This window comes from Molossus molossus, unplaced genomic scaffold (genome assembly GCF_014108415.1).
Source record: "Molossus molossus isolate mMolMol1 unplaced genomic scaffold, mMolMol1.p scaffold_m16_p_9, whole genome shotgun sequence".
In the NCBI taxonomy this organism is placed as follows: Eukaryota; Metazoa; Chordata; class Mammalia; order Chiroptera; family Molossidae; genus Molossus; species Molossus molossus.
In genome coordinates, this window is record NW_023425403.1 from 103,018,851 (window position 1) to 103,032,734 (window position 13,884).

Genomic DNA, 13,884 nt, shown 5'->3' on the forward strand with positions numbered 1-13,884 from the left:
AATGCTCTTTCTTTTTCTTTTCCTTACAAGCACTTTTATAAAATTATAATAATCTGTTTCTTGAAACTTTGTCAGAATTCATCTATAAAACCATTCAGAGTCTATTATTTTCTCTGTGGGAAGATTTTTTAAATGACTGATTCCTTAATATTTATAGGAATTTTGGGGCCTTCTTTTCTAATTAAGGAAGCTTTGCTAAATTGTAATTTTCTAGAAATTTATCCTTTGAATCCAAGGTTTCAAGTTTATTGGCATAAAGTTATTTATAGACGTCTTTTATCCCTCAAATGCTGCTAAATGTGTAGTTATGTTCTTTTCATTCCTAATAAAATTCTTTCAGTATTTTTCTCTATTAATCCTAGCAGAAATTTGTCTATCTTTTTAGTATTTTCAACAAACTAATATTAACTTTGTTTATCCTTTCTATCTTATTTGTTTTAGTTTATTAGTTTCTGCTATTATTATTATTCTCGTATTCGCTTTCTGTTTGTTTTTTTCTCTCAATTCCTTAAGCTGGACACTTAGCTAATTAAGTTTCAGTCTTATCTAACATACACATTTAAATTTTAAACATTAAAAAAAAATTTTATTTATTGACTTTTAGAGAGAAAGAGGAAGAAGGAGGGAGGGAGGGAGGGAGGGAGGGAGAGAGAGAGAGAGAGAGAGAGAGAGAAACAGCGAATTGTTGTTCCAGTTATGCATTTATTGGTTGTTTCTCGTATGTACCCTGACCTGGGATTGAACCTGCAACCTTGGCATATCGGGAAGACGATCTAACCAACTGAGCTACCTGGCCAGGGCCTATGTGTTTAACTTTTAATGCTATAATTTTAAATTGTGTGATGCACTGCTTTGGCTTCATGCCATGATTTTAATACAAAATATTTCTAATATTGCTAATTTTCATTGTAATTTTGTCTTTGACCAACTAGTTGTTAGAACTCTAGTTTAAATTTTTTAAGCCTTTGCAGGGGAGTTATTCATCTTTCTATAATTGATACCATATTAGTCTAACTGGTATTGATTCTTTGCATGTTGTTGATATTTATTTTATGGTTTAGTGTATCATCAGTTTTGGAAATGTTCTGTTTGTGCTTGAGTATGTTATATGTAAATCTGTTAAGTCAATCTTTTTTTTTTTTTGGTACGTGCCCCTAGTGGGAACCGAACCCGGGACTCTCTGGTCCGCAGGCCGACACTCCAACCACTGAGCCAAACCAGCCAGGACTGTTAAGTCAATCTTTTAATTGTATTGTTTAGATTTTTGTTGTATAAACAATTTTTTTGACCTAGCAATAATTGAGAGGTGAAAATCTTCCTCCAGGATGATCGATATATCATTTTTCCTTTTCTATTTTTTTTAATTATTTAAACTTTATTTATTTAGAGCAGTTTTATGTTCACAGAAAAATTGAGGAGAAGGTACAGAGATTTCCCACATAACCTCTGCCCTGCACATGTATACCCTCTCCCATTATCAACATCCCCCACCAGCATGGTACATTTGTTAAAACTGGTGATCCTGCAAACATGTCATTATCATCCAAGTCCATAGTTTATACTACAGTTCACTCTTGCGGTGTACATGTTATGAGTTTGGACAAATGTACAATGAATGGCATGTATCCACCATTATGATACCATACCAAGTACAGGTTCAAACACGGTTTGAACCCCATGGGTCCATTTATATGCATTTTTTAAATAAATACGTACAGTACTATAAATATACTTTCTCTTCCTTATGATTTTAATAACATTTTCTTTTCTCTCTCTTACTTTAATACAAGAATATAGTACATAATGCATATAACATACAAAATATATGTTAATTGACTGTTTATATTATTGGTCAGGTGTTCAGTCACCAGTAAACTATTAGTAGTTAAGTTTTGGAGGAGTCAAAAGTTAGATGTGGGTTTTTTACTATGTGGGCATTGGTGCCCCTAACAACATGTTGTTCAGTGATCAACTATTTTTATTATCCTATAAATCATTATATCCATTTTGCTCTGTATATTTTGAAAGTATTTATTATATGCAAAACATATTAAATAGTTATATGTTCCTGATGAACATGTATTATCCTCTTAGTCTTTACAATGCTTTGTCTCAATAATTTTGTAAACTTTACATATTAATCATCAAATATAGTCACTGTTTTTGAGACAGCCTACATTTTTTTGTATAATTGTGTCCACTAGTCACCACACTAAAATGTTTATCGCTCTAGTTGTCTTTCTCACAAAATACTTATTAAATAATAAAAAATAGAAATTAATGTTTATCATTTTTATGGTTTTTTTAGTTTAGTTTTATCTAGTAATGTCTGAAGTAGGTATATAGTTATCCACATTTTATAGAATCTGAGTTAATAGGTTAAGTAATATGCCAAAGGTAACACAGTAGTTACACAAGGGTTACCTGTTAGTTTCTATTAGTGATGTATTAAGAGATCTATTCATTTCACATCAAAATTCCCTTAAAAATCTGTCAGACTTGCTAAAATCAATATTATAATATTGTGAGTTTTTCTTTTTTCATTTTTTGCTAATTAAAAAATTTTTAATGTGGTAGGAAATGGCTCTACTTCTTATAGTGTGTCTCACAAAACAACGGATTCATTTCCATTATGTTATTTTTAGAAAAATTTTAGTGTTTTCACTTTAGAACTCTTCTGTGCTGCATCATTATAAGATTTAATTTGTTGCCCAAGGCTAAAACTGCTTGCTATCTATTTCCAAGGAGACATGGATTTGTAATAAATCTTCTCCTGTCATTCTCTTCCAGGAGATAAGAATAAGAATTGAAGGTAAAAATTATAGTGCAACTAGAACTAGATTTGTTTTGGCAGGTTTAAGTTGTTTTGAAACTTTTCTTATTTTCCGTTTTAATGCTTCTCAATTAAGTCTAGACGAGATCTCCGAACTGGGAGGCAGGAACAGGCCTGACCTGGCCTCACCGTCACACTCGGGTGGCCTCAGACCAGTCCCTGGACTCGTCTGAGACTTCTCCGCTTTTTTATAAAAAATTAAAATTTTAGAAATTAAAAATGAATACCGTCATACTTACTTCAAAAATTTTAGTCAGTCAAATTTAATAATGAGTGCAAACTGTAAACATGGTATTATTGGAAATTTTTAAATAAAAAAATGGAAGTTGAACGTCTTTCACACATTAAAATGTTCAGTGTTGAACCCTGCAAAGCTCAAAATATTTCTGCTTCTTTGAGCCATTGATGAGTTTGTGATAATATGTAAGCATTTCTAAGGGTTCTTTCATCTTATATCATGTTAGTTTTTTTAGAAAACAACACTGAAAATCAAAGAAGTGAAAAATAATGTTATTTCCTATGCATTTAGAATGGAGATCTTATCTCTTTGGGCTTAGTGTTTTCAGTATGTTGATTACATGTCATCTGGATGACTGGTTACTAGCAAGGCAGATGAGTTGAGACATGCTGAATCCAGTTGTTTTCTCGTGATGGACATGTGCAGAGAGTTAGCTTGGGCTGGTGTGGCATCGAGCTGTGGACTGCAGCTGCTGACTTATGTCCTGGACAGCTTTAGGCTTGGCTTTCTGCCCTTGAAGCCTTGACTAGTTTGGGATGACCATGTCTCAACCAGTTTATGTCATTAGGTGCAACATGTTCCCAAGGGATAACAATGGTAGGAGTTACTTGCTTCAGGAAGGGTTGAATTATTACCATAACCAGGATTTGTACCTGAGACTATCTTAACTTTTAATATTTATGCAACTTCTACCATAATAAATTTTCTAAATGGCCAGAAATAAAACAAGATATTTTGTCATATAGTGACTTGGCCCTGTAAGAACTTGGTGCCAAAAAGTTTAACAAAACTTTATGCGAATTAGACTGGTGAGATTGTGAAGTGATAGGAAATGTCTGGCAAGTTCATGAGGTTACGTGCTGATAAATTAAGCTCAGGGGGAAACATTTAGAGAATTTAAGTCATGCCAAGTTTGCTGAAGTATTTGCATTTTTTTATGATAGTTCTAAAATCTTTCAAAAATGTGCTTTCTTAGTATAATAGAAAAGCTATTATTTTAATCCTTACCTGAGGGTATTTTTTCATTGTTTTTTTTAGAGAGAATGGAAGGGACTGACGAGGGAGGGAGGGAGGGGGAGAGAGAGAGAGACATCAATGTGAGAGAGACACATCAATTGGTTGCCTCCCACATGCGCCTCGACCAGGGCCAGGGACTGAACCTGCAACCCAGCTACTTGCCCTTAACCAGGAATCAAACCTTTTGATCCGCGGGCCATTTTCTAACCACTAAGCCACACCAGCCAGGGCTTATTATAGTATTTTTATTCCTGTGTATGGTCAGTAAACAGTGCAGCTTGTGTTTACCCCAAGAATGCCGTAAACAGTATCCTTTCTTTTGTGGGGACGTATACGTAGGTTCTAGACAACTAACAGGGTTTTACTCATAGGAAACCTTCCAGAAAGTTAGTCATGACTAAGGCAATGATGTGAGCTATTGTCCAAGTCAAAAACACGTTTAAGGAGAAGTGGTGCTATTATTAATCACACCAAGACAGCAGTCCTAACCTGAGACTGTCAGGCACACCTGCATGTGTGGTCACCCTCGCTGTGACGTAGGACAGCATTTATAAAGACATTTGTTCGCCCTGGCCAGTTTGGCTCAGCGGTTGGAGTATTGGCCTGCGGTCCGGAGAGACCCAGGTTCTTTTCCCGCTAAGGGCACGTACCTCGGTTGCAGTTTGTCCCAGGCCCTGGTTGGGTCGTGTGGGTGGCAGCCACTCGATGTGTCCCTTTCACATTGATGTTTCTCTCTCTCTCTCTCCCTCCTACTCTATCTGCACAAAATACCGAAAAAATGTCCTCGGGTAAAGATAAAAAAAAAAAAAAGACAGATTTGTTCGATGTGGGGGACTTTCTTCCAATTAGTTAATACTTTTCACAAGTTGATTGAATGACTGTTACTGTATTGAAGCTTCATACTACTGATTATTTTATGGTGCTATTCTTTTTTTTTTCTTTATGATTTTGGAGAAAGAAGAAGTGAGAGGGAGAGAGAGACAGAAACATCGATGAGAGAGAACATAGACTGGCTGCCTCCTGCATGCTCCCCGCTGGGGATCGGGCCCACAACTCGGGCATGTGTCCTGACTGGGGATCGAACAGTGACCTCTTGATTCATGTGTCGATGCTCAACCACTGAGCCACACCAGCTGGACTGTGGTGCTATTCTTAATCCTCATTTTACAGTTTCAGAAACATGATACTGAGAGACTTGCCTGCCTGCTGTCACAAGGCAAATGAGTACCAATCGAAAACGCAAACTGCCTAACTTCAGACACACCAGAATCTGGCTGGGGCTCCAGAAGTTTCAATCTAAACCATTGAATGTAATAGTGGCTATAAGACGAATGAGTAACTCAAGACTAGAAATAGGAACTGCTACTTAACACACAGCAGCATCTTAGAGATAGGGCAGTGTAACCTACTACTATACGATGAGACTTAAGTCAGATCTTTGTCGTTTACAGGGAACTTGGCATTTATTATTGGAAAGGCTACATTGTCGTAGTCATACAAAGCCAGATATCACTTCCTCAGAAATAAGCACAAGCATCTTTGTTTTTAAATAAAGAACAAAGTAATTGTGGGAAAGTCATATTGAATTATTAAAATAATTTAGGTCAGATTAGGTCACCATAGGTATTTATTGGCATATCATGTTCCAATTGTAGAAACAACATTCTACCATTTTCCTATTCATTGGGGGGATCCCAAAAATGTCTTTCTACATTTTGTAGCTAGGCCAAATCTTTGAAATAGAAATACCACCATTGTAAATATACAAGAGGTACAAGTTGTTAGAGGGTAATGTCCTTTCAAATACTTGCTGTCTTCTAAATTCCTCCTGTGCTTTATCTGTACCTCTCTTGTGGTATTTGGGGCATTTTGACATACATCCCTTTTCTCTTTCCTAGTAGCAAGATCAAGAAGTATTCATTGATCCTGCCAGTGTGGCTCAGTGGTTGGGGTGTCGTCCAGTACACCAAAAGGTCTCAGATTCCAGTCCCAGTCAGGGCACATACCCAGGTTGTGGGTTTGGTCCCTGGTCAGGGTGTGTAAGGGAGACAACCGATCTATGTTTGTCTTGCACATCAATATTTCTTTCTCTTTCTCTCTCTCTCTCCCTCTCCCTCCCTCTCTCTTTAAAAAACATCCTCAGGTGAGGATTAAAAACAAAAAGAAGAAAGATTCATTATTGCTTAGTAGGGTGCCATGCACACAATGGAATGGTTGGCTAAGTTGAGCCAAATGGGTCTCCCTGACAGACCTGACCTGGGTTAATGATCTGTCTTCTCGAATAGGCGGGGCCTCTGCTCAGTACACAGGTCAGCCAGCATCCAATCAGGGCTACTTCAGACTACAAAGCCTGGCAGGTTTCTATAGAGACAAAAATACTGCAGACATTTTTATAAAAGAAATTCAGGCAAGAGTACAAAGGATCTGAAGTACTCATAGCAATTTGAATGAGGTACATTATTGTCTCCCTCTCTGGCTAGAGCTAAATTGATGGCCCAACTGTTCATTGAATGAAACCATAAGACACCTGTGTCCATGTGCTTAACCTCATCTGACCAAATTCAATATTCCCACCTTTTTTCCCCATTTCTAACATCCTCGTCTATTAATTATAGACCAATTACATATTAAATACAGGTATTTAATATTAATATCAATTAAAATTTTTATTATCACTTCTAATCCCTTTTTTAGGGGAAACTTGTTGAAGTTTTAATAAAGCTAAATTTGCAAAAGGTTACTTTTTTCATCCAGTGGTCATCCAGATATGCCTTAATTGCAGTATTGAATTGTAAGGGGTACATACATAACCTGAAGTTACACAACTACAGAAGGTGTCACAAACTTCACCATGTGAAGGAGGTGTCAGAATTGTAACTCTTTTGAAGGCAGGACATGGTGTTTTGTCTTTCTTCCCAAGGTACCTAGAATGGCACCTTATACTAAGAATTTATTGAATGAATGGATGAAGAATTGGTTGCTTTTAGCATATATTGAGATAATGTATTTGTGTATTTTATTATTTAATTTCCTTTAGAAGTATATGAGTGTGAATTATATGCATATCAAACCCTCATTCACTATTGACTACCTGCTATTATTTGATGCAGAAAAACTCACAAATGAATGTAAAATGAGTAAAGATTGCATATGTAAACAGCATTGTAATTAATACAGGTTGATCCTTTTCATCAGCCTACAGGAGATGTTGCTGTAAATCTCTATCCTTTTTTTCCCTGAAGCCTACAGGAATTGAAATAATGAAAAATGCTGCTTTTTTTTTCTGGTGGTAATTTTAAGAAAGTAAACCAGTCTACTAGAATATAAGTTTCTTGAGAATTGGAACTTTGTCTCTGTTTTGTTCACTGATACATCAGCTGTGCCAGTCACAGAATTGGCAGTCCATAAATATTTGCTGAGTGAACTGTCTTGTAGCTAAAACCCATAGATGTCTGCTTGACGGTATTGAAATAAACCATCTTATCCCACATGCTGAGGCACTTCAGGTTTCTTCATAATAATCTCTGATTCCTGACTTAATGAGCAGTTCACACTTTACGAAGCTTTTCTGCCTTTTTTTCCTTTGGAAGCTAAAAGCCCAAATAGTATTACCAATGAAAGTCTGAAATGTTGGGGATGTGGAAAGCTGGAAAGAGTGCTCCACCCAAGCTAACTACAGGAGAAAGGATTAAATTCTAACTTTCCTTGAGCTCATAAGAGAGTTGAGGTCACAGGGCCATCAAGCCATCTGAGTCGAAGGAGGTGTAGGCTAGCTCACATGTGGCAAAGCATGGGTGAGAGGGCTGGCTGCATGCAAAGGGGTAAGAAGGACTCAGATAACATTTTAGCAAAAGTGTTGGAGGCCAAGTATGGGCCGACGTATCAGTCTGGAATACCGAGGGCCCTCATGTAAGGGGAGTTTGCATTCCCCACTAGGCTCTGTTCCACCCGTCTTCACAGGGCACTCCGCAGAAGTCATGGGAGCGGTTTCGAGAACACAGAGCCCTCCGCAGTGTTACAGGCCTGCAGGTGCTTGGCTGCTGCCACAGGAACAGCACACCTGGCCTCTCTGCTCGAAACAACGGGATCGACAGACTCAAAAAAAATCAGACTTTAGAAACAACTAATAGGTCGAATAACGTTAAAGGAACTATAGGGCAGGGATTTAAATAACTGTTAAAGGATATCATGGAAAAGATAAACAACATGTATAAAAAGATGAAGAGGAGAATTGGGAACTACGAGAAATACTCAAGGGGAAATACAAGAAATAAAGCTATAATATAATACATGAAAATTCCTTTGAGGGGCTCCTGAGTACACTTGGCACAGCTGAAGAAACGCGTTCACAGCTCGTTTATGAATGTGAACTGGACCCTGCAGAGAAAAACTGACTCATTGTCTGATAGCCAGTTCTACATAAAGGGACAGTAGAATGTTTTCAAAACATGAGTTAATGACCAAATTTGGTAGCAGATATTGACACATGGCAGATAGACTACTAACACTTTAGTCCATTTCATTGTTCTTCTAAAAACCTTAAAATGGCCCTGGCCAGTTTGGCTCAGCGGATAGAGCATTGGCCTGTGGTCCAGAGAGACCCGGGTTGGGTTCCCGCTAAGGGCATGTACCTCGGTTGCAGTTTTTCCCTGGCCCTGGTTGGGTTGTGCGGGTGGCAGCCACTCGATGTGTCCCTTTCACGTCGATGTTTCTCTCTCTCTGTCTCTTCCTCTCTCTCCCTCCCACTCTATCTGTACAAAAAATGGAAAAATGTCCTCGGGTGAGGAAAATAAATAAATAAATAAATAAATAAATAAATACAAACCTTAAAATGATCACCATATTGGAAAAAGTATCCTTAGAAAAGGCTGGGTAATTTGAAGAGACACTTGTTTCATTGAGCATATCTGGCTATTTTATAAATGAAATGAGATATAAATAGGAAACCTTAAACGTACATTTTCTTATTAAGAACTTGATTTTAGGTGCTACAAAGGGAGAATTGTTTAGTTATAATTTCTCCTAAGTATCTATAAATCTAAAACAGACCAGATTCTATAGATAAAACAACAAAATGTAAATAAAGTTTGTCAGAATCAGTGATTATTATATATCAGACAAGTGTAATAGTCAGTAGCTATCATTTATTTAGCATCTACTCTGTGCTAAAACTGATACAATATGTTTTTGAAAGTTATCTTGCTCATTTCTCATCTAGTTATGTGAAAAGATAATATTGACATTTTGCAAATGAGGAAAATGTGGCTAAGAGAAGTTCGGTGAATTGCCACATCATAGTTAGGATTCAGACTTGGTTTTGTCTGGCTGCAAAACCTCTTTACACTCCAGTGAAACGTAATAATGGAAGTTTCCGACCCAGGCAGGTGTTGGTTCAAGGCAGCTCCTGCTCTCAGTCCTCCTCTGATGGGTCTGAGCAGGGTCCCTGGAGGGAATGGCATTTCTGGACTCGTGGGACGATGTGAAACGCTGAAGTTAAGGTGCTGGAAGCAGCCGAAGGTCCAGAAGAGCTCTCCTGTGGCACCATGGTGCAAGTGTTCTTTACCGTAGTTAGTGAGATTGACGCGCATGAATGCTTTACAGCATTTTAAACATGCTACTGGGATTCTTTTTAATTTTTAATAAATACAGTATGGGGCAAAAGTAGGTTTACCGTTGTGAGTATACAAAACAGTTCATTCTTGTATTATTTATTAATTATTGTATTATTTTCCATACGAACAACGGTAAACCTACTTTTGCGCAGCTTGTATAGCAGTGGCCGGATCCTAAAGAGAACTGAGAACTCCATGTCATTGTTGGGACAGGAGATTCGTGGAAGTTATGAAGGTTGAAGTGGAAACTGATATAACGTGCAGTTGCATATATGGTGAAAGAGTTGTTACTGCTAATCCTGTGGACTTGGGTCAAGTTTCATTCTAAGTAGAAGTAACTATAAGGGTTCAGGTGTTTTAAATGCATGTTAATTTATTTGTAGTTGCTCATACCTCTCACTTTGGATGTATTCATTCTCCGTTTCTTCAATATATCAGATGTAAGAATCTTGACTTTAGGGACAATAATATGAAACATCTGTGCTACTCTGTAGATATAACTACTTTTGGAATGACAGCAAAAACTGAATTATTTTAATATTAGTTATCGTGACTCTGGATGGTAAAGTAACATTTACAGAAGAAAGTTTTTTTTTAATCCTCACCCGAGGTCATTTTTCCATTTTTTGTTCAGACAGAGTGGGAGGGAAAGAGAGGAAGAGAGAGAGAGAAACATCAATGTGAAAGGGACACATCGAGTGGTTGCCACCTGCAGGACCAACCAGGGCTGGGGACAAACTGCAAACGAGGTACGTGCCCTTAGTGGGAACTGAACCCAGGTCCCTCTGGACCGCAGGCCGACGCTCTAACCGCTGAGCAAAACCAGCCAGGGCTACAGAAGAAAATCTTGATCAGGAAACATTCTTCTAATTTGAAGTTTAAGTTTAACTTTTAAATATTGTTTATTTTTTTAAATTTATATATAACTTAAGAAATTCATTTGTATGGTTATTTAAGTTTTTGTTTTATCTTATTTTTGTTGTTCTTTTAATTTAAAAAATGAAGTACTTCCTAATGCCATTCCGCGACCTGAAATGCATTTATTAAGTCCAGTTGATTAAACCAAATCCAATGAAAAAAGAAAAAGAATATATATTTTCCCGTTTGCACCAAACATAAATGTTTTATTTACTTTGTGATTTGATAGGTTGATGATTCTTTCCTTTAGTCTTTTCTATTAGGGCCCTGTTCAGGTGGCTCAGTTGATTGGAGTGTCATCCCATACACCAAAAGGTTGAGGGTTCAATTCCTGGTCAAGGCATATACCTAGGTTGTGGGTTCTATTGCCAGTCATGTTACATACCTCAATCTCTCTCTCTCTCTAAGAATCAATAAAAACATATCCTCAGGTGAGGATTTAAATAAATAAGTAAACTATTCTACTAGGATTGTACTTGCCTTCTACTTGTGTTCTCTTATAGTTTTGGTGTACATACTTTGTTCACTACACTACGGTATGTGTGGGAGGCTTTGAATACATAATTTTGGGAGGCTTTTTGGTACTTCTCTTTTTTATTTTTTTAATTCTCACCCAAGGATATTTTTCATTGATTTTTAGAGAGAGTGGTAGGGAGGGAGAGAGAAAAACATCTATGTGAGAGAGACACATCCATTGGTTGCCTCCCGCAAGACCCCAATCAGGGCCAGGGATTGAACCTGCAACCCAGGTATGTGCCCTTGACCAGGAATCAAACCTGCGACCCTTCGGTCGGCGGGCCAGCACTCAAACCACTGAGCCAAATTGGCCAGGCTGGTATTTATCTTTTTATTTTGAAATACAGGTTCGTAGGAAGTTGCACAAATGCCGCAGAGGCCCCATGTGCCTGCGCCACCGGTGGTGCGTTGCCCCGGCAGCGCTCTCATGTCACTGCTGGCACGTTTCTTTCCAACATGTAATTTTTGATGAACTGTTTTGAGTTTTTATTGTTCTTATGTGCTCTTTTTCTTTGTACAGTATCTTTTGTTTTATTGTAAACCTGACAAAGAAAGAATTAAGCCTCATTAAGTGCGTCCCTTAATGTTGATCTTTCCTCTATGAGTTTCAGTCTGAGATACTGGCTTCTGAATATACAAACTACTTCCTAATGGAAAGGCGTATGTTGAGCTTGGCTCTTAGATCCAGTACTTGGCATTTCCACTTCATTTTCTTCAGAGTAGAAATAGTGAACCTTTCAAAGATGCCTGACCACCACGGAGGGCTCTGTGGCTGCTTCCTTCTCCGCCCCACTTCCACAGGGGCCCCCCCACGACCTCCTGCTGAGGAACTTCCTCCTCCTCTGCCCTCCAGTCCCCCATCTCTCATCTATGCTGCAGGGAGGCAGCTCAGTTCTGCCTGGACGCAAGCCAGGTGGGAATCACCGGCTCTTGCAGGACTGGTGATTCTCCACGTCTCAATGGACCTCTCCATGGGCCCTCTCTGCAACTTTCCCTGACCTTCTTAACCCTCTGAACTCAGCTCCCTCACAGCAAGTCCTCGCTGGCCTCCCTGAGAGCCCCCATCCGGTGGGAATGCCCAGCCCTGACCGCCTTGGCCTCGGATCTGCTCGGCTTGTCTTCCTGCCTTCTCAGGAACCTCCTGCCCAGCTGCAACCCTCTCACCCGTGTGCCCCTACCCTCACCTGCCCAGCTGCAGCCCCCTCACCCGTGTGCTCCTGTCCTCACCTCCTGCCCAGCTGCAGCCCCCTCACCCGTGTGCCCCTGCCCTCACCTGCCCAGCTGCAGCCCCCTCACCCGTGTGCCCCTGCCCTCACCCGTGTGCCCCTGCCCTCACCTGCCCAGCTGCAGCCCCCTCACCCGTGTGCCCCTGCCCTCACCTCCTGCCCAGCTGCAGCCCCCTCACCCGTGTGCCCCTGCCCTCACCTGCCCAGCTGCAGCCCCCTCACCCGTGTGCCCCTGCCCTCACCTCCTGCCCAGCTGCAGCCCCCTCACCCGTGTGCCCCTGCCCTCACCTGCCCAGCTGCAGCCCTCACACCCGTGTGCTCCTGCCCTCACTCTGGCAATTTCTTAATGTAATGATGACTGTACCAGTCCACTCACTGTAGCCTCACAACTATTTTTCCTAGTCCATGTCCCTGCTTGGTAGGGCCTCCAGGCTTTTCAGGCCCTAGCTCCTGCCTGCCTCTCCCAGCCTGGCTGAACCTGCTTTCCTGCCCAGGGCTTGCTTTCCCCGCCTGCCGTTGGCCCTCTTCTTTGAGTATGCCATTTCTTTGAGGATTGCTTCCTTCTCCCTGGGGCCCATCCCTTCCTTGGTGAGTGAACACCTGTTCATTTTGCAAACCTCACTGCTGCATGATTTCCTCCCAAGCTTTTGTAGGTTATGACCGTCATGCTGCCCTGTGCTGCTTTTTCTTCTGGCACCCACTGTGCTTGTAGCTCTTTAAACTGTGCTACTCTGGGTAGTGCTGGCCTGGGGAGCTCGGGGGGCTCGGCCCTGTCCCCCCATGTGTCCCTGTGCCTAATACAGTGTGCACCCACGCCCTTCTCGTTGTTGGATAAATGAGACAGAATGATGTCCTTCCACACATCCTTTTTTTATGAAAATAAAACTATTAAAGCTTTGTGAAGCATGAAAAGTTGAAGTATAACACAAGTCCTGTCAACATAAGTTTTGATATGAGCTGTTGGTATATATGACTTAACTAAATCTTTCTTAGTTTGTAAAATCCTGTTTAGGAAATTTTGTTTTATACAAGGTGGGTGTCCCAGTGTCAGAAAGCCCAGGCCTTTACCTGTATCAGAACTTACACCGTACAGCTGCCTTCAGTCCATGTCTTAGCCCCTTAACTGCCTTTCTACCTGAGTTTGCTTTTCTACGGACAAACGCAGAGAGGAAGGCTCCGTTTGAGAAAGATGTGCCTGGGCTTCCTCGTTCACGACTGTGATCTTGCACGTAAGAAGCCTTTTGTGTAATGATCATTCTTATGTTCATTCCTTTCTTCTGCGAATATTCATTCGTTGGTGGCTTATTTATAGAATTTGAGTGCTGAGTAACCTGCCATAGGTCCTTTATAGAATGGCTTTCTCTTCAGAAAGGGGCTTTTAGCTTAAATTAGATCATAAATAGAGTTCTATAAAGTGGTAGCTTTCGTCAGTGAATATTGGTGTTGATGACGTTAGAGTACATTAAGATGGACTGAGGGATGTCTTGAACTCCATCACTGGTTTTTTTCTCGGAGAAGATGTGA

The 13,884-nt window shown here is 40.0% G+C and overlaps 1 protein-coding gene across 5 annotated transcripts in view; it reads left to right on the forward strand.

The window, feature by feature from the left end:
• LOC118622623 (mitochondrial intermediate peptidase) overlaps positions 1-13,884 on the forward strand; it is a 176,240-nt gene that overhangs the window by 85,118 nt on the left and 77,238 nt on the right. The gene's annotated exons all lie outside the window — the stretch shown is intronic.